At 39.1% G+C, this 25726-nt stretch overlaps 1 long non-coding RNA gene across 1 annotated transcript; it reads left to right on the forward strand.

The window, feature by feature from the left end:
• Window positions 1–973: 973 nt before the first annotated feature.
• LOC139178442 (uncharacterized) lies at window positions 974–3150 on the forward strand. Its single transcript, XR_011562880.1, has 2 exons — window positions 974–2712; window positions 2876–3150. It is a non-coding gene; the product is annotated as an uncharacterized lncRNA (long non-coding RNA).
• The last annotated feature ends 22576 nt before the right edge of the window (window positions 3151–25726 follow it).

Here is a 25726-nt window from a genome sequence, read left to right on the forward strand (position 1 = left end):
AGCTAGAAAATCTTGGTGAGTTTACCCAATCCATTTATTCTGCTGGAGTCCACAACTAAATTGTTCTTTGTAGATCTTCATGTTTGGTTGAGACTAGTTCACTTGATAAAACTTAAGCAAAAGTCAGATGCCAGTTTCAGTTTGAGCCAATTAAGAGCAGATGTGCGTTCTCTAAACCCTCTATCTCTCTCTGTATCTGTCTCCTTCTCTCTCTCTCTCTCTCTCTCTCTGGCTCAAGTATGTATATGCAGATGCACATGCCTGACTCATGGATACTATACTGATTGTGCAAACATATATTGAAGAGAGTGGAACTAAAACAAGTTTCCTTTGCTGAATGACTGCATACAGTAGAATCCCTCCTATAAATCTGCATTGGAATATGATAAGCCACAGAGTCTTTGGCTTTCTTTTTGAGCAACAAACCTATTTTAAATTATTCATAAATTATCTGTGGCCATCATAAAAATTGAAAGTACATGGTCATGGCAATAATTTGGTAACAGAACTCAGGGAAATGGATACTGAAGGTGGAAACGGATACAGGGAAATGGATACTGAAGGCGGAAATATGGCAGTTCATATAATGCACTGACAACACATGTGGTAAGACTATAACTTACCATATTGTGGGGCAGACCAAATGCCTTATCAGCTTGCAGTCCTAGGGAAGGTGCATTGAAATAATAAAACTATTAGAGTATGTTGGCTAATAGTAAGTATGGTTGCCAAAGATAAAGGGCAGGAAGCAACAGTTAGAACTGGACGTGGAACAACAGACTGGTTCCAAATAGGAAAAGGAGTAAATCAAGGCTGTATATTTTCACCCTGCTTATTTAACTTCTATGCAGAGTACATCATGAGAAACGCTGGGCTGGAGGAAGCACAAGCTGGAATCAAGATTGCCGGGAGAAATATCAATAACCTCAGTTATGCAGATGACACCACACTTATGGCAGAAAGTGAAGAAGAACTAAAGAGCCTCTTGATGAAAGTGAAAGAGGAGAGTAAAAAAGTTGGCTTAAAGCTCAACATTCACAAAACGAAGATCATGGCATCTGCTCCCATCACTTCACGGCAAACAAATGGGGAAACAGTGGAAACAGCGACTGACTTTATTTTTTTGGGCTCCAAAATCACTGCAGATGGTGACTGCAGCCATGAAATTAAAAGACACTTACTCCTTGGAAGGAAAGTTATGAGCAACCTAGACAGCATATTCAAAAGCAGAGACATTACTTTGTCAACAAAGGTCTGTCTAGTCAAGGCTATGGTTTTTCCAGTGGTCATGTATGGATGTGAGAGTTGGACTATAAAGAAAGCTGAGCACCGAAGAATTGATGCTTTTGAGCTGTGGTGTTGGAGAAGACTCTTGAGAGTCCCTTGGACTACAAGGAGATCCAACCAGTGCATCCTAAAGGAGATCAGTCCTGGGTGTTCATTGGAGGGCCTGATGTTGAAGCTGAAACACCAATACTTTGGCCACCTGATGTGAAGAGCTGACTCATTTGAAAAGACCCTGATGCTGGGAAAGATTGAGGGCAGGAGGAGAAGGGTATGACAGAGGATGAGATGGTTGGATGGCATCACTGACACAATGGACATGGGTTTGGGTGGACTCTGGGAGTTGGTGATGGACAGGGAGGCCTGGTGTGCTGCGGTTCATGGGGTCACAGAGTCGGACATGACTGAGTGACTGAACTGAACTAAACTGAAATGAAAGATAAAGGTGACCTCAGGGGAAAATTGACCAACCAGTAATCATAAATTAATGGAAATAGAGAAAGTCCAGTATAAAGATGCTTGAAGAGTTGGAAAAGTTGACTGTGGCTCTGAGACAATGGAGAAAAAATTTGATGCCAAAATGACCGAGAAAGTGCATGAACAAAGAAACCTGTTGAAAATAAGCTTTCTAGTCAAGCCTGATAGTCTCAAGGAAGTGGCCCTTATGGTTGGAGTGACCTGTTAGCAAAAAACAAACAAACAAACAAATAAATACATCAGATTTGGGAACTATGTCTGTGAAAAAACTTGGGTATGTTTGCTGTGCATCATGCTGTTTGAAGACTAAGAAGCCCAAATAAACAATAAGCCAGGACTGAAATTCTCTTACTAAATTTTAACTCAGACTAAAGTTTAGCTAAAACTCAACTCTTGGAACTTAAGCCTGCCATGAGCAGAATGTGAGTTCCCAAAACTTTTCTGTCTCCAGAGTGGGCAGAATATCCAAACTTTATTTAAATATGGCTATGAAGATTTTGACTTGGAAAAAACCACATTACCCTAATGGAGAAGGCAAGATCAAATGTAAAAGGAATGAAGATGTTCTTTCCAAAGAACAGAATCAGATTTGAAATATTTATCCGTAGGACTTCAGAATTGCTGTACACCAAAAATTGTTTTGTGATTTCTATTCTTTTCTGAATATAAATGTTTACTGCAGTTATACTTTCATGGTTCCATCATTATTCAGTGTCAGAGGGAGGCAGATAATTTCTATTTTTGGTTCACTAGTCATAAGACCATGAGAAGTAACATCAACAAGTTAAGAAGAACCTTGTGTCACCAGGAGTTCTTGAACTTTCAACTGACTACAATGAATGCTTAGGACGTTAAAGTTTCCTTGAGAGTGGACGAGTGTGTTCTACATGTGGGATGAAAGCAAAATGGATTTTCTATTGACTACAAAGGAGGATTATGGCAGAGACAGTGGTATGTGTTCAACAAACCCCTTTGTTTTTCCTCTTATTAGACTGTTTATATAGATAAAGCTATATGACTCATTCTGATGGAAGGAATGTGGCAGAATTATTATACAGCTTTTAAATCTGGACCATAAAATCACCAATGAACAATAACTCTCTTTCTTTTTTAGGGCATCCTTGGAATTTATTTTTTAAGATGATGACATCATAAAATGAAGTGAAGTGAAGTCACTCAGTCATGTCTGACTTTTTGCGACCCCATGGACTGTAGCCTGCCAGGCTCCTCTGTCCATGGGATTCTCCAGGCAAGAATACTGGAGTGGGTTGTCATTTCCTTCTCCAGATAAAATGAAAGGAGTCAAGTTTGTGAAGCAAAGTCCTGCCTGCTCCTATCACCATTTCATAAGATTATGGCATAAACATTCAATAAACTTTTATTAAATGACTGAAACTTTATATTTTTTTCCTAGAAGTTAGCCTTTCCTGACTAGTACACACAATAGTTGCAACTTCTGGTCTTTTTATGATACTGCTCTTGGATTTATTCTGTATTTTTTCTTTATACCTTGAGCATTTCTATTTTGTTTAATCTATGCTTTAACCAGTATGATAATCCATTCTGTTTCTTTAGATTGATTTCATAAGTTACTGAATTGAATACTTGGTTTATTTATTTTTATTCTTTGTTTAAAGTGAAAGCATTAAAATCCCTTAATTTTATTCTAAGTAGTACAATTTACCCTGGTTTTCTGGTACAACTTTGGCCACATCCCATAAATGTTGACGTATTATTTGATTTTAACATATTCTCTTTGTTATTATTTTCCAAAGGGCACCCAGTGAAAGTTTTATTTCCTCACTGATAAAGAGCTTGGGAATTTTTTTTTTTTTTTTTTTTTTTAACATATGGTTCAGCATACTGGTTATACTGGTTTTATATAGTGCTCTTCTGCTTAGAGCTGGGGAATTTGGGTGAGTTTTTTAATTTTCTGAACTTTTCTTACATGCTTCATGGTATTGTTGAGGGTGTTAAATGAGAAATTTCAGGCAAAATCATTAGCATGGTACCTCATCATATCACTCAGTAAATATTAGTGAATGCCATGAAATTGCTTTATCGTAGTATTTTACTGAACTGTAAAGATAGTGACTATGCTCATGGAGGAAGAGCAGTCCAATTTTCCAGTTGAACCTGATTCTCTGAACACTAGGGCCAGTGGGAGAAGAGCACAGGATCTCTGATTCCAATATAAGAACAGAAGGATCCCTCTCTTTTATGTGTCTGTGTCAGGGTCTTTTGGTTATCTTCTTGGTGTGGAACAAACCACCCAAAAATGCAGTGACCTAAAACAGTTACATTTAGTTTGCTTAGAAATTTGGTTATTTGGGCAAGGCCTACTAGGGTGCCTCATCTCCGCTCCACGCTGTATCAGCTGGGGCATTGCGAAGTCTGAGGGCCAGAATCATTAGAAGTTTCACTCATTTGTGTATTTAGTGGTTGATTATCCTGGCTGTTGGTTAGACCTTAGCTGATGCTGTTGGCTAGAACACCAACTGGCGGCCTCTCCATGTGGCCTGGGCTTCCTCACAAATGGTGGCTGAATTCAAAGAGAGACAGAGAGATAGAGAGCCAGGTGGAAGCAGCATTGTTTTTCTAACTGATCAACAGAAGTCATGCAGTATATCTTCCTCCATATTCTATCTGCTAAAAGCACATACTGCTGCTGCTGCTAAGTCACTTCAGTTGTGTCCGACTCTGTGCGACCCCATAGATGGCAGCCCACCAGGCTCCCCCATCCCTGGGATTCTCCAGGCAAGAATACTGGAGTGGGTTGCCATTTCCTTCTCCGAAAAGCACATACTAAGGAGACCTAAATTCAAGGGACAGCGAAATAGAGTCCACCTTCTGATGGACAATAAATGTTATATTGTAAGAATACATAGGATGGAAAATATCAGTATGATCATCTTTGGAACATATTTGCTGCACTTTTTTTTTTTTTTTGGCTAATTGTGATTTTTATTTCTACCCCCTACTCTGACACTAAGTGAAAATTTTTGTTAGCTTCTGGATTGAATATTGGCTCTAAGTCTTTACTCTTATCATTTTTTCCCTTCTGAATCCTCATAGGTATTTTAGTGGGACTATTAGAGAAATTGTATATTACACTCTTCATCAGAGCTTACTTAGACCATAGTGGGTGACTTTTGAATCTTTTCCCTTATGCATAAACAAAGATTTTATCAGGAAATACCACCAAATTAACCTGGGTTAATCTGAATTTGGTGAAATAACTAAAATATACTTCCCTGTGGATAAAATTTCCTTCTTCATTTTAATTTAGCCGGGTACCCCTGCTTTGTTTATGGCTATAACATTTAAGGATGGTAGAATCTGGCCCTGGACTGGAAATGTCATGACGACTGGAGTTGTGATCTATGCTTTGAGCAGCCAAACCTAAATCAAACTTAGAAATATTACTGGGTTGGCATGATGCAGCCTGGACCAAGGACATTACTGCAAGCCAAAACTTTTGGAACAGTAGATAAAGCTCTGCCATTCATACCAGCTGTGACTTTGATTAAGTCACTCTTCTTTGAGTCCTGGATATCTGCCTGAACTTTCTGGCTAGACCTGCTCACCCCCTTTTCAAAACTGGATAGATAGGGAGGGCCAACACAGTAAGCTATTATTTACTAAATTTATTTAAAATTTAAGTAGTGCTACATGATCTATTGGCAGAAACTGGATCAACTGTACAGAACCTATTGCCTTGACTCAGTAAGTCAAGTCTAATAAACTCTTTAATAGCTTGAGCCTAGAATTATATTTGCTAATATTTATTGAATGCTTAGAATAGAGCAGGAACTATGCTGAACATTTTACATTTATTGCACATAATTTTCTTGAACAAGAAAATTGAGATAGGTGTTATTATTACCCTTAGAGGTAGAGAAGCTGAGGCTCGAAAAGTTAAACACTTAATAAAATTCAGCAACTGAATGGCAGAGCAGGAATTCAAACTGGAGAGTTTGTGACTTCAAAGTCTATACTTGCAAACTTCACTGTACTGCAGATATGATGGAGATGAAGTTCAACCCTTCTTAATTTCATGATGAAATCATTTAGGCCCAGAGGTTCTTTGACCTTCCCAAGGTCACAAAGCTACTCATCTGTCAGGCCTTTATGTAAAAATGTCAAAATATTTTGGTGATTCTGTACACATCATTGCATTGTGAAGATTTAAAATTTCATTTAGATGCTCTATATCACAAATATTCACTAAGTCATAATACAGATAATTAAATATCAGAATTATATTTCTAATCTATGTTTTGTCAGTACTTGAATTCTTAAAAAATTGTTGCTTGGTAAAAAAAGTTCTCTAAAATAGATAGTGTCAACATCTCTACACCTCATGTCATGGAGATCAGTGAAATAATGACTGTAAAGTACCCAGTGTAAAACACTAAACATTATTTAGATAAACTACAAGATGCCCATATCACTGTTGTTTTTGTGACTGAGATCATTTCTCGCTATCAGCTGACCACAGCGCAGAAATCCAAAAACCACAAGACACTCCCCTCCCATCTACCTAAAGTGGTTCTTTCCTTCTCTGGTTAAGCAGTTAGGAGCACAGAGTGTTGTGGTTGTTGAATTTCTTCACTGTGGGTAGCAAAGAGCAAAGAAATGATCGTAGTCACAAATTGAGCAATAGAACAAGCTTTACTGGCATGTTTAAATATTTCCTATAAGATTCTACACCAAAGTGCGATCTTGCATTTCCCTGAGGACCAACCACAAGCACATTACTGCATAATGAAAATTACCAGGATAAAGCCCAACACACTGCCATCTGGTGGTTTCCATCGAATAATAAAGTGGGTACCAAATAAATCCTTTCCCATCTCACTTTAGCTTCTTGTTGACTATAGAAAGCCAGCTTTGATCATGTGTTCTTGATAAAAAGTTCTCTATATTATGGAAAATTTCAGAGAGTAGATGACTGTTTTATAGTGAAAAGATTCCCCAAGATTTTTTTCCAGACTTAAAATAATTATGTAACTCAGGGAGCTCAACCTGGTGCTCTGTGACAACCTAGAGGGGTGGCATTGGGTAGCGGGGGTGGGAGGGAGGTTCCGGAGGGAGGGGCTGTATGTATATTTATGGCTGATTCACGTTGTTGTATGGCAGAAACCAACACAACACTGTAAAGCAATTATCCTCCAATTAAAAATAAAAAAAAATAATTATGTGCACTTAATGTGGGGGAGTGCTTTTAGATTATGGAAGAGGGAAAAAATGTCTTTCATTATTAGATAAGTATCATGTGCGTTAGTGTCCTCTCTTGTGTGATTTTTCCAGATTAGTTTCATGGATTATCTGTCCTTGCATGTATCCTTTTGGTAGCATTCCTAAGAATTTCTTTAATACAAAGCAGGTATCTTAATACTTTCCCAAGAAAATAACATTAATGCGTATTAGTGTGAAATACAGCTATTCAGTGGTTGGTATATAACCACTGTGTCCCTTAAGACAGCAAACTCTGGGTTTTGAGAGTGACCAAAACACTTCCCAGGGTGGCTGGCCGGTGATGCGGGTGTCATCCTTAATGTGCCTGCTCCTAATCCAAGGGTGGGAGCCAAGTTAAATCATCTGCTTTGTTCTCATTGTTGTGACACTTCTGAAATCTATACATTACTTGCAAATTACCCATCTGTTTTGAGAACAGAAAGGAATCACTCTACTTTCAGCCACTTTTTTTCCTCTTTCTGTAAAACAATTGTTATCCTTGGTCATTTTTTTTCTTTTTCTCTGTGCAATATATGTTCTTTTCTTCAGTTTTTTTTCTTAACCTGAGGGTTATTTCTTGTTTTATTTGGTTATTTCTTCCCAATGCATTGGCAAAATATCTCTTATGCCCTAGCAGGTATACCATAACCGGGTATGGATTTGCTTAATTATATCTCTTTGCAGTTAAATCAAATATCCAGTTTTAAAATTTCATTTCAGCTCTGAATTATATAACATGAAATGAATGTTAACCTTAAATGGTTAAAAAACCCAGTGTAGAAATAGGTAATGCATTCTTAATCTACATTCTTCTGTGATTTAAACTACTTTTTCGAGGCTTGGCAACTTTGGAAAATTTCTTAACTCTGTCACGTCTTTAAAGCTGATAGGTGCTTCTTACAGCCAGCTGATAGTTTTTGAATTCATGGCAATTTTACATATCTACACATGAGGCAAAGTAAAGAAAAAAAAGCAAAATAGGAAATATTCTTTTTAATAGCTGCTCTGTACTTTTGCCTAAAATATAAATCTTTACAAAATCTCAAAGTGGTGATAAGTTTATTTCAGGATAAAAGAAAAGTAGGGAGGATGGTTGGGCATTTTATTACAAAGTGCTTTAGTTAGGACAGCAAACCTTTCAAACTCCAGAGTGAGAAGGACCCAGGGTTATGGAAGTAAAGGGTGAAGTGTGAGGAGAGAGGAACATTTCCTGCTCCCTGGTTCTCAAGATTTTCACCTTTAGACTTCCTATCATTCCCATATTTTATCCTTTTCTGCCTTTTGGAGCTCAGGCCCCTGGCCCCGGGACTTGAAACTGAAGTACTTTTACTCTGATAGGAAATGTATCCCTCCCATTCCAAGTTGAGATCTAGAATGAGCTTTTTAATAGATACATCACAGCATGGCATTTAGATTTCAGATAATTCTCAGGACAGAACTTTGCTTCGGCTCTCTAGCTATCTGATTGTCTCTAGGGAAAATGCAAACGGAGTCCTAAATAAATACTCAGCAACCTGAACTCTTAGAACATAGTCCATGTGGAAGCTAGAGGGTGCTTTTATGTTTAGAAATATCAAAGAAATCCTTATTGGCTGCTCTCCAAGCTCTGGAAAATCTTGAACGTTCTGAGAAACCCTAGCAGAAGTCTGCAGGAAGCCGGGAGACACATATTACTGAACTTTTGAACTCTGAAACAGCATCTATTTTCTTAGTTCTTTTTGTTGGTTCCTCTTTGATCTCATCTTATTAGAAAGATTATACCCTAACATTTTAGCATATTTAAAATAAACTGCTTCTACAATCCTCCGGGGAGAATAGCTTAACTTCAGCCTTTTCTCAATCTCTAAAGCTCTTTACCAGCGTGCACTCACCTTTATGGAAATCATTAAGTAATTCTCCCTAACTGGGAGTTTACTTTTCCAAATATCCTCTAGGCAGGGATGTTTGTATTTCATCATTTAAATATGAACCTATTTTTAACTTTGTGCCTCTCTTTAAAAATTTACTAGTATTTATTCATATCAATGTATGGCAAAAGCCACTACAATATTGTAAAGTAATTAGCCTCCAATTAAAATAAATAAATTAATTAAAAAATAAAGATTTACTAATAAAACTAAAAACAATGGAAAGGAATAGACACCATGCCTATGGTGCTGGTGGTGGTGGTGAGGGTGGCCTTTCGCCCTCCTGCTATTTGGCCAGAGCCTTACATTCAGAAAGGGCTTCCCTGGTAGCTCAGACAGTAAAGAATCTGCCTGCAATGCAGGAAACCTGGGTTTGATTTCTGCATTGGGAAGATCATCTGGGGAAGGAAATGACTACCCACTCCAGTATTCTTGCCTAAAGAATTCCATGGGCAGAATAGCCTGGTGGGCCACAGTCCATGGGCGTCACCAAGAGTCAGACATGACTGGATGACTTTCACTTTACATTCAGAAAGGATCCCAAATTTACAACTTTTGCTATAATCTCAAAATGAGGAAATAATATAGTTTAAAGAATAAAATAAAGGATCGAAAGATGATCATCCTATATTTCAAACTTGTGTTTGTTACCAAACCACATCATTGTAGCATACTATGAAGTGATATTTATTTCAAAACACTAATCTACAATTATCTTTCAAATAGCAAAATATGTTGCATTGTAATTTTTGTTTTAAAAGTGTTATTTCTTAATGTAACACTGATAAATTTACCTGTAGTAAGGAATAGTATTAATAACATTTCTGGAATTCATTTCCTCCCTCCCCCATTCCAAATATCACCCAGATTTCTTTTGGCTCTGTCCCTCATTCATCAGCTCACTCTGTCTTCAACCAGGAATGGCCTTGGATGGCTCGAACCAGCCAGCATGTTTCATTCTTGTAGCTGCAGTGACTGGCTCAGGAATGGGTACGACTTCAGTGGTCCTTCCTGATTGAGTTCCAGAACTCTTTTTGAAAGAGCTTTTAGATTCCTTCTCCAAATAGATTTAAAAAAGGAAATATGTACCTTGTACCATGAGGACAATGCACCTTAAGAAGGCAGAGAGGATAGACAAAGAAGCTGGATCCACTGTGTAGACAGGTGAGTGGAGAGGGAAAAGAGAACAGGGTCCCTATTTTATCCAGTCATAGACATGTCAATCCAGAGGCCAGATATATCTGAGGAAATTTTTTCTTTGTGATGAACGATTATCCCCACTTTTGAAAGGGGAGGTTGAATTAGATTTTCTGTTATTGGTTATATAAGATGTCTTAACCTTTTTCTGTAAGCTTGATATGGAATTTCTTTAATTTTTAACGTCCATAGATCCTCAAAATCTTGAAGTGACAAAGGCCTCTCTTAGCTGTTGAGTGGCCCTGACTTGCTCTGATGTTTGTCACCCACTGCAGGGTGGTCTGTCCAGTCCAAGGTTTCCAATGAGTCAGAGGTCTGAGCTGAGAACAGCTGTCCCCAGTTCAGGAATGTTCAATGGTTTTAAGAGTTTGTGATGTTGAGAATCCAGTATACCTACCCTCTGCTTTACATTCTTAATCTGATTTCAAAAAACAGTGAAACGCGGAAAGATGTTCACTGAATAGGATATGACCATGATGTAAAAATCTATCATATATTTTATTCCTTTTGAAGATCTCACCTTTGAGTACAAGTTAACCCTAGGCCAGTCATTCTCAGCCAAGATGATTTTGTCTTCTAGGGAACATTTGGCAACATGTGGAGCCCTTTGTTAGTTGTCACAGTTGTGGAAAAGGTGTTACTGGCAACCAGTGGGTTGAGGCTGGGGATGCTGTTAAGCGTCCTACAGTGCACAAGTCTGCCGCACAGCAAAGAATTATCCAGTCTACAATGTTAGTGATGCTGAGTTTGAAAAATTCTCTTCTAACCATTTTAGGTACAACTGAAACTGATGGTCTAGCTGTTGATCCTTTTTCACTCTTGCCCAGTCTTTATTTCCTGTCTCTCTGTGTATGTTGAATGAGCTGGGTGTTTACTGTTATTACAGAGCTTCTTGATTAAGATTTTGATATTTTTCTCTGTTATTGGGAGAAATTGATAACTTTGAAAATGGACAGTTTTTTCTATGATGCAATTAGACAATTTAAAGAAATATTCTGTAACCAAGAGATGACTGCACTCTCCTTCGCTGCTTTTCTTCCTCTTTTTTTTGCAGTAAGTCATAAAGGCATTACTCATTTTTTGTTTTTTGAAAGATTCAAAGTTGTGTACAATTTTTCCTGCATTCCAGAACCTCTCAATCTAACAGTGGAAATGGGCAAAACATTTAAATTACTTTAGTACAAGAGCATGCATGCATGCCAACTTGTTTCAGTGATGTCCAACTCTTTGCAACCCCATATGGACTGTCACCCACTAGGCTCCTCTGGCTATGGGATTCTCTAGGCAAGAATACTAGACGGGTTGCCATTCCCTTCTCCAGGGGATCTTCCCAACCCAAGGATTGAATCCATGTCTCCGGCGGTTCCTGCATTACAGGCGGATTCTTTACTGCTGAGCCATCAGGGAAGGCCCTAGTACAAGGGAATACCTGTCATATTTAATAGTGGCATCACCAGAATACTATTTGGGTACACATGAAAGAGAATCCAGGCATAATTTATAATTTACCTACTCCTGGGATAAATGCTGTTGGACAAATATGCCTGCTCTAAAGGGTCACTTCCCGCTTGTCACTTTCCTCTGGTGGCAGGCTTCTTGTGTGCCTTGGGGGTTGATCGACAGCCGCCTGGGGTAAGGATGTCAGCTTTAATCATTCACCTTCTCCTGTGCAAAGACAGCAAGGAGAAAACGCAGCTCAGCAAGGCTGAGAGGGCATGAAATTGTGTTAAGCAACACTCATGACAATGACTGGATTTGCTATTTTAGAGTAAGTGACTAAATGTTTTTTCTGAAATTGTAATTTTCCTGTGCTGTTAAGTGTAAAGGTGACCGCGCTGTGACGGGCTCTCAGCAGTTTGTACTCGACAGCTAATCAGGTTGATTCATTCGGTGAGGTGGGCAGTGAGCTCAGTCATAAAGCCGAACTGAGTTCTTACCTCACTGAGATGTACAATGCCACATATTCTTTTTCTTTCTCATTTTTGAAGGAAAGAAATCTCTGTGCAGACTTTTCAGGAAACACTGTGAAGACATGAGGCTTTATATTTGCAGTACAAAATATAATCATCTGTGAACAAAACCAGTTCCCTTGTTGAGTTTGCTGGCAGCCTTTCAATAAATGATTCAGGCTGCTGTCGCCAATGGGACTCAAAGTTTTTGGTAGGGACTATCCTGAGTTTATTCTAGCTCAATCCCAATGCTAGTGGAGTGTAAAATGTATGTTTATCTATTGCTAACTTCATCAGAGCTGACCAGAAGCAAGTTAGCAAGAGCTCAGTACTACCAAGCTTCCCCACAGGATGGCATCCACTGGTTGAAAACAAAGTTTACAGCATTAGCAAACTCATAAAAATAGACATGGAGTAAATTTTCTATTAGGCTTTACAATGTTTAGGGTTTATTTTGATACACATTTTAACTTGATCATAGTGAGTGAAGGTGGTGTGGGTATTTGCCAGGAGCTGGCATAGGAACACAGATGGAATTTGTGGTATGTGCAAAGAGAAAAATCAACTTGTGCTGAGGGTGGAGTTGCTAACAAATAAAGCTTAGCATTTCAGAGCCCCTGATCACCAGCTGGCCATTTATGGAATTAATTTTTTTCCCTCCTTCAGAAGATTAGCCACTATCAAGATATCAAATCAGAACAAGCAGAGTCTCAAGGCAAATTAAAGAGCACAGAACAAGATGATTTGCAGTTTTGGTTTGGTCATAACAGAGTGCTAATATTTTTATGGCATGAAAAGAATAAAAGTATAATATTTTAGCTAAATGACCACAAAAGTCACATGGACTAACCCTGAATGCTTCTAATGGGGAAGAAAGTTCCAAAGAGAAGGAGAAATTTTTCTTAGCCAGGACAAGAACAAGGGCAGTGGTCACTCAATATATCCACTTAGAGTGGACTTACCCAGTGGGAAGAGAATGAAGGGGTCTGTCTTGAAGCCATGTGTGCCCAGCAATTATATTTTATTTTTTTCGATGTTAATAATTGAATTTGTTACAATATTGCTTCTGTTTTACATTCTGGTTTCTTGGTCCCAAGGCATATGAGATATTAGCTCCTTGACCGGGGATTGAACCCACACACCCTGCATCGGAAGATGAAGTCTTAACTACTAGACCACCAGAGAAATCCTTATATTTTCAAAATTAGATTTATGTTGCAATTCAATAAGAATAGCAGTTTTCTAAAGATGATTTAGTCATTGTCCATATTGAAGGATGCCATTATTATTAAAAACACTTGGGGCAGCTGGGAGGTGGTAGAAACTGGGAGTAGGAGCACTAAGACTCTTTCAACACACCCTTGGTATCTCTGTAGAATCTGAGCCTTCTGAGCCTTTGTCAGATCACTTTCCACTGTGGGATATTTCCTTGAATCTTTCAGAGCCCTGTACAGTGAATAACTGCTGTTTTTGCTAGGGATTATCTTCCTTCATCCACCTTTGAGACTCCTCTATGAGCCTCCTATCCTTTTGTCCATTACATCTCACAGATCTTGTATGGCTAGCCCTATCAAGCATTCTTCCCCAACACCTTGGAAAGGACACTGAAGTCCTCTTGGAGGAATTATTTCCTCACTAGTGAAAGTCAAGTCACAGTTCATTTTTTTCTACTACTAGCTGTCAATTTCATTTCGGCTACCAAGTACCTTGGAGCTCAATGTTTGTGGGCAGATATGCTTTTCTACACATCATTTGGACTAGAAGTATCTACTGAAAGCTTATAGAAGGCAAGAGTGTTGTCTTTTTCAGCTCACATAGCTCTTGCAAATTTAAGTATTTCATTAAAAAAAGTGCAAAACAGCAAACAGAAGGAAGCTACTAGTGATAACATCTTGGTGTTTGAAAATGTCCCACCTGTAGGTATAGCAAATTGCATCTGGTTCATTAAATGTGAATTTTGGAAGGGACTGTTTAAGTAACAATAACTGTAACCCATTCATTAAAATGCTGATTCACTCTGAGTCTGGGAGTCTGTATTCTTAACCTATCCGTCGGACAGGTAGAGGTGAACTAATCCTATACAGTAAGTCCCCTACATATGAACCTTCAAGTTGTGAGCTTTCAAAGATGCGAACATACATTTGCATGTCCAACCATGTAAGTTAGTTCATGTGTCTAACATTATTTGTAAAATCTGGGTGTCTAGGCTACCTTTTGTTGGACTTACGAACAAATTGGATTTACAAATGCATTCTTGGAACAGAACTTGTTTGTGTGTAGAGGACTTACTTACTGTATGACACTTGAATCTTCTGTTTCTGGAAACCCATTGACTCTTGAAGGGCTTAATGGAATAATGGTGATAATATTTAAATCTAATGATCCTATTTCTTGGAAACAATAATAATCTTCCTACACATGTTTGTCTGTCTTATTTGTGCATTATAGAACTGGATATAGGAATCTGTGAATCTAATATGTTTTAAATCAGTTTGGAGTCCAGAGTTGAAGTATATAGAGAAATTAGAGCAATATTATTATGTATTGCAAAAGCAGAGAAGCCCCAGATCCTCTCATCTGCCCACATCTGTTGTGTTTAACAAAGAGAATTTTGTACTAGTGTTTTGAAAACAGGCCCATGTAACACCTAGACAAGCCCAGGACACCTCTTAGGTAGGAATATTTGTAAGAGCAAAATCTCCTCAAGCCACGTCAACAGTGCCTTCATCTTCCACAGTTATAAGTCACGGTTCTTTGATGATATTCTGTTAGGCAAAGAAGAAAAAAATAATACCAGGTTTTTTTTTTTTCTTTTACTTTTTTTTTTTTTTTTGCTCTGTTATTATCAATGTAGAAGCCAAGACATAAAGAGGGCTTTAACATCTTTGCTAGCAAGCAAACAAAGTGGTTACAATTCTTCTGACAAGAAGGTGTGGAAGGGGTTGCCCTGGAAGGATCTTCCTCTGTCTTTCCCCACTCTTCGTCTCCTCCAACTTGACAAGCTGATTGCAGAGGCCAGCGAAAACACCCGTGTCTCTTTCAGGTTGAGAGCATGTTTGGCATCTGTGCGGGTGGCTTTCTTGCTGTGGGGTGTCAAGTCACGCAATGGGAAAGAAGGCAGCAGTCTCAGCCATCGCCTTCCTGTGAGCGCTGTGCTGATGAACAAGTGGCCCAATTAGAAACTGAAGAAAATACCTCACTGTGGGGGACACCAGCTTACTTTACCGACTGCGGCTTTATTAGTAGATTGACAGGGGCAGCCAGGAGAGGTTGCAGCGCCTGAGAGGATATGGAGACAGAGTTCATGTTTCCTCAAGAGGCAAGAAATCACTCTTTTTCTCACGGGTGTTGGCAAGTTGTTGATCTTGAAAATCAGAAACCTCGTTCACAGCCTGTTTTCTAGACATTAATATCTTAAATTACTCTGAGAGATATTACCCAAATTTAATGTCCCACGATACTTAAAGTATTACAAATTTCTCCAGAAGCTCCCTTCAGCCTGTGCATCCACATGTGGCCATTTTAATAGTTCTCCTCAGGGTTTTCTCACAGAGCCCCAAGTCCTTGGCTGTCTGCAAATGTTGCTTTTGGTTATTTCTTGGTGTTTTCAGGAGTTGCTTTATATATCCCCACTATCATGTTTTCGTACGCCAGGCGCAAAGATGCCCATCTTGCCTGCAGAGCCTTTGTCTTCCTCAGTCAGACGTCAGTCAACCTTGTGTTCTGTTCACTGCTCCCAGGCACTGACACTGACTTACTAGACCACTTTATCTGCTGGTTCTGTGTCCAGTCTAAAGCGGAGTGAATATATATATATATATATATATATATATATATCTTTTCCTTTTGGGGACCATACTCTGCTTTCTTTCCTCTTATGCCTGGAGGCTCAGGGATCTTCATGTCCTGATTCTTCCCCTACACCTGCCCTGTAGACGCTCCACTACCTGGGTTTCCAGGCACTTTTGGAGATTGTGACATTATTGGACAGATTGGTGTAACTGCTATGTCTTCAACTTTGTATTAAAATCTTTTCATGGTAATTCCCTCTATGCTCCCCCACCTGCACATCAACAACCCCATATTCCCACCAATATTCTTATTCTGTTATCTCACCTTTCAAGGAGGACCAGGGATGTCAGGTAAAATGTTCTTAACCTCTTCCTCTCCACTCATAACATGACCTGTATATACAGAATCTAAGGTCTTTTTCATTCAGTGTAAGAAAAATCTCATCCTTCCTACAGCAAGCAAACAACATTGCTGAGGGGTTGGAGGCACAGATGATGGAGCCAGATCGCTGTTAGTATTCAGATCTTGTCTCAGCTTTCTCATCTGTAGTAGGGGCATACTTAGGTATATGGTTGTGAGGTTGTGAGGATGTAATGGGACTTTCCCACTTAAAGCAGTGGGCTCAGCATCATAGCTGACAGACAGTTATCACGAACCATATTGATTCACACTTCTGGGGCCCTGGATCCCATCTCTCATATTTGTAGAAAATATACTCAATCAATTGTGATGACCATCTTCTATGTAGTCATCTCTATCTTCCTTACTGGCTTAAGTGTGCTCTATATTTTTATTTCTTCTTCCTTTCATTCTTATTTTGGGACTTTAAATGACAGGTCATCCCTTTGAATACTGCAAGGTCAGTCTTACTTTTTAAAAACAATATATTAAGTTTTCTTCCCTATGTACCCTGATTTCTTTATGCATTTGCTTTGTTTTTCTCTTCCTTAATGGCCATATATGTTTGTTAGAGCTCATAGCATCTTCTTTTTATATTTCTTCCACTACATCTAAATTTATAATCTTTCAGTTTTATTAGCCAGCTTTGTTCAAAATGGAAAGCCTCAGATTTCAGTGGCTTACAATAAAATTATTTGGTCAAAACCTATCCTTTGAGGAGATAAGAGAGAGCTACCTTTAAATTGAGAAGGACTGCTTTGGAGAGCCATTTGGACTGTGTGGATATGAGAGCTCAGGTATGTTGAGATGTCTGATATTAGAATACTGTAAAATAATATAAAACAAATTTGTTTTTATTACCCCTATGGGCAGAGGGTATCACTGAAGAAATTAATATGATATTAACTGACTGTCTTTTAAATGCTTCTTCTTGATTCCATATATGAATTAAGAGGTCCAGGACTTAGGGGTAAAAGAGAGAAAAACATCAATCCTCTTTATTGTTATATGTATTCATTCACTAATTCTTTCATATATTCATTCATTAAGTAGCTATTTATACTGCATATTTATCAATATGCACCATAGATATTTATAGTGTATATAGTGCAACATGCCATATACTCTGCTAGGTTCTGGGTTATAATAATGTCAGTTCAATTCAGTCACTCAGTCGTGTCCTACTCTTTGTGACCCATGAATTGCAGCATGCCAGGCCTCCCTGTCCATCACCAACTCCCGGAGTTCACTCAGACTCACGTCCATCGAGGCAGTGATGCCATCCAGCCATCTCATCCTCTCTTGTCCCCTTCTCCTCCTGCCCCTAATCCCTCCCAGCATCAGAGTCTTTTCTAATGAGTCAACTCTTCGCATGAGGTGGCCAAAGTACTGGAGTTTCAGCTCTAGCATCAGTCCTTCCAAAGAACACCCAGGACTGATCTCCTTTAGGATGCACTGGTTGGATCTCCTTGCAGTCCATGGGACTCTCAAGAGTCTTCTCCAACACCACAGTTCAAAAGAATCAATTCTTTGGCCCTCAGCTTTCTTCACAGTCCAACTCTCACATCCATACATGACTACTGGAAAAACCATAGCCTTGCTTAATGGATCTTTGTTGGCAAAGTAATGTTTCTGCTTTTCAATATGCTATCTAGGTTGGTCATAACTTTCCATATAAGGAGTAAGTGTCTTTTAATTTCATGGCTGCATTCACCGTCTGCAGTGATTTTGGAGCATCCAAAATAGAGTCTGACACTGTTTCCACTGTGTCAGATGTTTCCCCATCTATTTCCCATGAAGTGATGGGATCAGATGCCATGATCTTAGTTTTCTGAATGTTGAGTTTTAAGCCAACTTTTTCACTCTCCTCTTTCACTTTCGTCAAGAGGCTTTTTAGTTCCTCTTCACTTTCTGCCATAAAGGTGATGTCATCTGCATATCTGAGGTTATTGATATTTCTCCCAGCAATCTTGATTCCAGCTTGTGCTTCTTCCAGTCCAGCGTCTCTCATGATATACTCTGTATATAAGTTAAATAAGGTACAACCCCCCAGATATGGTCCCTGCCTTCTTAGACCCTTCAATTTTACCTCTACCCATGCTTGGAGATGAAACACATCAGAGAGTTGAGCCATAGCAAATGAAGTGGCTCAGAGTGAGCTTCACATGATAGAAGTCAGGGCAGCAAGTCTGGAGGGAGAGATGACTGGTGGTGGTCAGAAATGAAATGTGGTGTGGATTAGAACCTACTGGAGATGTTCAGAGCAGTAGCAATAATAAATTAGGACACAGGGCACAGGGCAGGATAACAATTTGGACTATTATCATTTGTACATTGAAGGGTAATGCAGAAAATTTGTAGTTATTAGTTCACTAGTGAACCTTACCTTGACTCCTTCCATCTTCCCCACCCCCATCTCAGTTAGTAGACTTGAGACAAAGTCTTTTATATCTTTTGTTATGGTGTCTTAATGGCTAACATACTGCATGGATGTAGTATGTGATTAAAAATTGCTTTTTTTCTAAGAATAAATAGATAAAATCATCTGGGCCAAAGCTTTTATGAATATATTCTAGTTTCTGAATATCTTTGGATATCAAAGCAGTTTTGAGAATTTAGAGAAGGACATATTGTGAATTTGAGACCAAAAAATGTGGCAAAAATTGGAATGCCTCAAGTGTAAGGGATGGCCATGTGGTGGAGACCTTGAATATGCATAGGAGCTTTATAGGCCATATGGTTTTCCTATAAGAGAATCTTTCTTCAACAGCAGTAGCTCATATTTCCTGAGCATTACCCTGTGGAAGTCACTGTTCTAAATATTTTACCCAAATTAACTCATTTGATCCTCCCAACATCATAGCCTGTGTTTTGTTCTACTATTATTCCCAGTTTATAGATGAGAAGACAGAGGCCTGGGAAGTAATGTAGCTTGTCAAATCTTATACAGTGACCATGTACTAGAGCTAAGATCAGATTGAAGAGGTCACATTCTCAAACAGCACACTGAATTACCTCCTTTACAACCCAGTGTGAATAACAATGGATGAAGGTTGTGATATTGGTCATAGAGCATAAGGAGTGACAAGTACTTAAGGGAGAGTCAAAGGAAGTAGAGCCTCCTACCCCTTTCCTTGAAAATCTGTTCTGTAAAACAGCTAAACAAAGCAGGCTTGATTTCCCAAAGATTGATTAGGAGGAGCCAAACTGTAAACTGATGCTCCACTTAAGTAGAATAGAATCTATATTGCCCTTGATACGGGGTCCAGAAATCGATGGAATGCATAGTCAACACATTATTTACAGACACTAAAAAACTTATATTCTTTTTCTCAGGGATAGAAGGAGAGCAAAGGGTACAGGAGGGGATGTTCAGTGGTTTCTGGTTTGAAATGGATAACTAGCCTTCCTGTGGGGTTCCTGTGGGGTTGCTCAAAGGAGAGGGGACTTTGTCTCTTTGCATCAGATCGCCTATGCTATGCTATGCTAAGTCACTTCAGTCGTGTCCGACTCTGTGTGACCCCATAGACAGCAGCCCACCAGGCTCCCCCGTCCCTGGGATTCTCCAGGCAAGAGTACTGGAGTGGGGTGCCATTGCCTTCTCCACAGATCGCCTAAGATAGCTCCTATGCATGTTCTGGGGGTCTGCACTTGGGCTCTCAGGTGCATATTTAGAGTGATGGAGGTTATATTTATTTCTATTTTTATACTTATTTATTTTTAGGAAATGGATGGTACATACTATGCTCCATTCTAGAATTTATGGATTTGGGCTGATACATCAGTTCAGATGTTATCTCCTAGACCTAAGCCTTGAGATTGTGAAGCATGGTATTGTATTATAAGGCAGCAATTACTTGCTCAACCATTTACAATTGTTATCTCAGGAGGTGAACTTTTTGTCTCTCAAGAAAATGACAAAACGTCGACAAGGTTTCAGTTCAAGGGCTTAGGGGGAACTGGGAGTCTCACATTCACCAGTTGAATATGTTAAGCTAGGGATATTTTAAGCTGAGATTCAAATCAGAGATTCCCCTGAGGTGGATTCTGATGTTTTGTTTAACAAAGCAAACTATGAGTCCAAATTATTCATTACCATATTCATAAGTAGTCTATTTAGTAAGATGGTATGGAGATAATAATAAAAACAAATATTGAATAAAGCTCTTTCCCTGTCAACCTTCCAGCACATACAGTGTGTTGATTCATTGTTAGTCTGGAGTCGATGATTTAAAATTAATGAGCATATACTCTTGATTGCTAGGTGAGATACCTAAGAAACTGGAAATGTGTTGCTAGACTTCTGAGAGCTTTTCCTGTAGAACAATGTAGGATTAAGAAAAAAATTCATTTTTAAAAGATATAATGAAGATCATCCATTAAAAAATATTTTTATTTATTTACTTTATTTTGCTGCACTTGATCTTCAATCTCCATTGCTGCAGGAAAAATCTTTTAGTTGTGGCATGTGGGATTTTGAGTTGCAGTGTGTGAACTCTCAGTTGCAGTTGCAGCTGCAGCATACAAACTCTTAGGTTCTGCATGTGGGACCTAGTTCCCTGACCAGGGATTGAACCCGGGCCTCCTGTACTGGGAATGTGGTGTCTTAGCCACTGGAACACCAGGGAAGTTCCAAAATTCATTTTAAATGAACTTTGACATCTAAAATATATTGTAGATGGTTCTCTTACTTAAATGTAATAATAATCTGTACTAAATGGAAGTACTGTTACTAGAAAAGGGCTCACTGACCAGCGCACACAGAAGCCAATACTATGGCACTAGCTTTTGAGGAAAGAAAGAGCTTTATTGTGAGGTTGATCAGTAAGAAGATACGAGGCAGGGCTCAATTCTGTTTCCTTGATCAGGAGTTTGGTCAAATTTCTTGAGTTAGGGGAGGATGGCTTGGTATGCAGAAGTGCTGCTGGGGCAGATTTCAGTTAGAGGGCTTTGGATCTTGGTCATTTCTTTTTTTTTTTAATTATTATATTAATTGGAGGATAATTATTTTATAATATTGTGATGACTTCTGCCACACATCAACATGAATCAGCCATAGGCATACATGTGTCCCCTCCCTCGTGAACCCTGGACCTGGTCATTTCTGATAAGATATGGTAAAGGCGACTTCAGCACCCATTTTCCTGGACAGCGGACCCTTTGTTTAGCATTCAGGCTCCTGTCTGTCATGTTCCAGTCTTTTGGTTCCGTGGAGGGGAGAAACTTTGGTTTCAGGTGTTTGAGATCAGATTTTCTCCTCTGCGCATGCTTTGGGTATATGACTTGCAGTTTTGTTCTGGACAAATTCAGTATCTTGTTAGAAACAGGATAGGATCAGTTTGGGGCTGATTCTGCAGTTACATTCCCAGGCTGCTCCATGGTAAAGATTCCACCTGCCAGTGCAGGAAACACAGGAGATGTGGGTTTGATCCCTGGATCAGGAAGATGCCCTGGAGGAGGACATGGCAACCCACTCCAGTATTCTTTCCTGGGAAATCCCATGGACAGAGGAGCCTGGTGGACTACAGTTCATGGGGTAGCAAAGAGTCAGACATGACTGAGCATGCACACACTGCAGTTACAGTCCCAACAGTATTTACTATCCTTTCTCATTTGCTTCCATTCTCTGTTTTTTGTATTTCTTGTATTTTATGATTTTGCAACTAGAGTCTGAAGACAAGTTGCAAGTAATAGTCTGGCTTGCACTTGTCTTTGTGCATGTGTATGTGCTAAGTTGCTTCAGTCGTGTTTGACTTTTGCGGCCCTGTGGACTGCAGCCCTCCAGGCAAGAATACTGGAGTGGGTTGCCATGCCCTCCTCCAGAGGACCTTACCAACCCGTCTCTTGGCAAGATGTCTCCTGGATTAGCAGGCAAGTTGTTTACCACTAGCGCCACCTGAGAAGCCCCACTTGTCTCTATAATCTCTTGACTTTATATTCTCTTTTGTGCATCAGATTCTTTGCATAATTTCTGTGCATGAACTACCGCCATTTATAGCTTACCAAGTAGAAATATATGCCTGTTTCATTTTTGCATCCTGTTTACTAACAGTGTTTTAACAAGGTAGTAAAATTCTAGATCCTGATATGTTAATATGTTGAAAGGCTGTTTGCTTGCCTTGTAACCATCTCAGAAACAGCTGAACTGTGTTCTCCTTGGGGTGGTGGGTGGGTGGGACTCACAGAAAAAAAATATGATTAAAAAAGTCTGCTGAAAAAAAAGTCTGGAAGGTAAATTAAGATCTGTTAGAAAAGAAAAGTTCTCTCTTAGTTCTTCAGAGACAGTACCATTGCACTCAAGGACAGGAAAATTATTCTTCCTTCATCATAAAATGTGGGAGAGGCAGGTTTGCCATGAAGCTAATGATGCTTGTGGGAGGGACCTTAGTAATGCATTTTCATAGACACATGCCTTCCTATTCCCCTGAGTCTATTTCTGTTTTGTAAATGAGTTTATTTGTATCATTTTTTAAGATTCTACACACAGGTGATATCATATGACATTTGAGTGAAAAGAAAGACTATTATATCACTTAGTATGGTAATCTCTAGGTCCATCCATGTTGCTGAAATGGCATTATTTGACTCTTTTTTATGGCTGAATAATATTCCATTATATATTTGCACCACATTGTCTTTATCCATTCATCTGTCAAGGAATGTTTAGGCTTCTTCTGTGTCTTGGCTATTGCTGACTCCCTATGTGATTGAATCATTTTATGCTTTAATGTCTTTCACTTTACCGTTTGTATATTTACTTTGTATATTTTACTTTGTAGCTACCATGAGACTTACATGTTTTATAGCTATAAAAGTCTATTTTAAGCTGATAATTTAACTATATTTTATCCATACAAAAGCCCTACATTTTCATACTCCCCCCTTTTTGTTTTTGATGTCATGATTTATATCTGTTTACATTGTGTATGCACTAGCGAATTATTATAGCTATAGATATATTTAATACGTTTGTGTTTAACTTTTATACTAGAGATAAATTTTACATATCACAAACTTAGAGATAAGTTTACATATCACCATTTCCAGGTGGTGCATCTGTAAAGAATCTGCCTGCCAATGCAGGAGACACAAGAGACACGAGTTTGCACCCTGGGTCGGGAAGATCCCTTGGAGTAGGAAACGGCAATCCACTTCAGTATTCTTACCTGGAAAATCCCATGGACAGAAGAGCCTGCCTGACTATAGTCCATGAGATTACAAAGAGTTGGACACGACTGAGCTTGCACCACTCTGCAGCAGCATTACAATATTATTTTAAATTAGACTGTATATTTGCCTCTACCAGTGAGTTTTATACCTTTTTTCAGCTGAAGAACTCCTTTAGCCTTTCTTATAAGGCATGTCTAGTGGTGATAAACTCCTTCAGCTTTGTTTGTCTGGAAATACCTTTATCTCTCTTTCAAATATGAGAGACAACATAACTGGATAAATTATTCTTGGCTGAAGTTTTTTCTTTCATGATTTTAAATATACCTGATATATCTATTCTGATTAGCAAGTTTCTGTTGAAAAATCGTGGTAGGGGGTTCCCTTATATGCAACAAACTGCTTTTCTCTGGCTGCTTTCAAAATTCTGTTTCTGTTTTTAAACTTTGACAATTTGATTATGTGTCTTGGTGTGGGTCTCTTTGATTTATCTTATTGATATTTTTAGGGCTTTGTGGATCTGGATGTTTATTTTTCTCAGATTCGGAGATTTTTAGCCATCATTTCTATGAATAATTTTTTGTCCCTTTCTCTCTCCCTCCTGCTTCCGGGACTTCCATATTTCGTATGTTATTCCAGTGGTAGTATGCCATTAAGTCCCTTGTGCCACCTTCTCTATTTCATTCTTTTTTCCTTTTTGTTCCTCTGAGGGAATGTCTTTCACTGAATTATCTCCAAGTTTGTTGATCTTTTCTTCTGTTTGATCTAGACTAGCTTTGAGACCTTCTATTGAATACTTCAGTTCAGTTATTGCATTCACCAGCTTTATGATTCTGATTTGGTCCTATTTGTATTTTCTGTTTCTTTGTTGAAATTCTCACTTTGTTCATGTGGTTCCTGATCTTAGTGAATATATTTATGACTTTTATTTTGGATTTTTTTTTCTTGGATAAATCAATTATTTCCTGTTCATAGGGTTGGTTTCTAGAGATTATCTTGCTCTTTTGATTGAAGCACATTCTCCAATTTCTTAATTTTCTTTGACTCTCTGTGTTGATTTCTGTGCGTTACATGAAATAGCTGCCTTTTCCAGTCTTAAAATATCGACCTCATGTAAAAGATAAATTTTGTCAGTCAGCCTGGTCTGAGATTCTGGGTGCTTCTTAAACCTTTCTCTTTGCTCAAACTGCCTCTGTTCTTAGTGTCCCCAGGAGATTAGTGTGTCAAGTCCTGTCAGTGACCAGAAGGTGGAGAAAATGCTACATGTCTGTTCAGACTCCCAGAGGACTACTAATTGTTTGCCCTGTCAGCTCCCAGATGCATACTAATTGGAAGCCCAACTTTTAGGTGGCAGCTGGGAAACTCAGAATGTTAGATTTGTGATCTAGACTCCATCATGGAGAAACTGGGAGCTGGGCATTTTTGTTTACTTGTTTTGTGCTAAACCTGTAGCAATAGCCACTAGGTCTGCTTGTGGACATAAAAAAACTTCTTCTTTGTGCTCTTTGGTCTGGAAAACTTGTGAATGCCAAGTCCTGTTAGCTCCCAAATTTGGTGACTTAGGAGCTAGTCCATCAGTAGGCAGGTGAAGAAGTTGGGGCAGTAGATGGGTGAACTAGATCCTTCTAGGAAAAAGCTGGAGAATTGTTTTTTTCTTCAGAATGAGCCTGGGGAATATGGTGTGGGAAGCTTTCTTTCAGGTTCCCAGAGAAACCCAATGAGGTCCCAGATTCAGGCTGATTAGAGGCACAACCCTCAAGAAGCATTTGGGAAAGTATGTAGTCAAACCTTTCCCTGGAAGGAGCAGGGAGCTGGGTGTTTTTGCCTGCTCCCTCTATTCTGAGCCAGGGGGTGAGGCGAGGGATGAGGAAGGGCAGCTGTGAGAAATGCTCATGAGCCCATTTAAAACCAACTCTTGATTTTCTGTGCTGCTGGGGTACTTAATGCTAAGCCCTATTGTCTCTCAGAGCTGCGTGATTTCTAAGTCAGTTCTCAAGTGCTGCCCATAAAAACTGGGACATGATTTGTAGTTCAAATCCTTTGCTTCTCAGGGAGAAGCTGCTGCTAAGTCACTTCAGTCGTGTCCGACTCTGTTCGACCCCATAGACAGCAGCCCACCAGGCTCCCCGTCCCTGGGATTCTCCAGGCAAGAACACTGAAGTGGGTTACCATTTCCTTCTCCAATGCATGAAAGTAACAAGTGAAAGTGAAGTCGCTCAGTCGTGTCTGACTCTAAGCAATCCCATGGACTGCAGTCCACCAGGCTCCTCCATCCATGGGATTTTCCAGGCAAGAGTACTGGAGTGGGGTGCC

Source organism: Bos indicus, chromosome 1 (genome assembly GCF_029378745.1).
Source record: "Bos indicus isolate NIAB-ARS_2022 breed Sahiwal x Tharparkar chromosome 1, NIAB-ARS_B.indTharparkar_mat_pri_1.0, whole genome shotgun sequence".
Lineage (NCBI taxonomy): Eukaryota > Metazoa > Chordata > Mammalia > Artiodactyla > Bovidae > Bos > Bos indicus.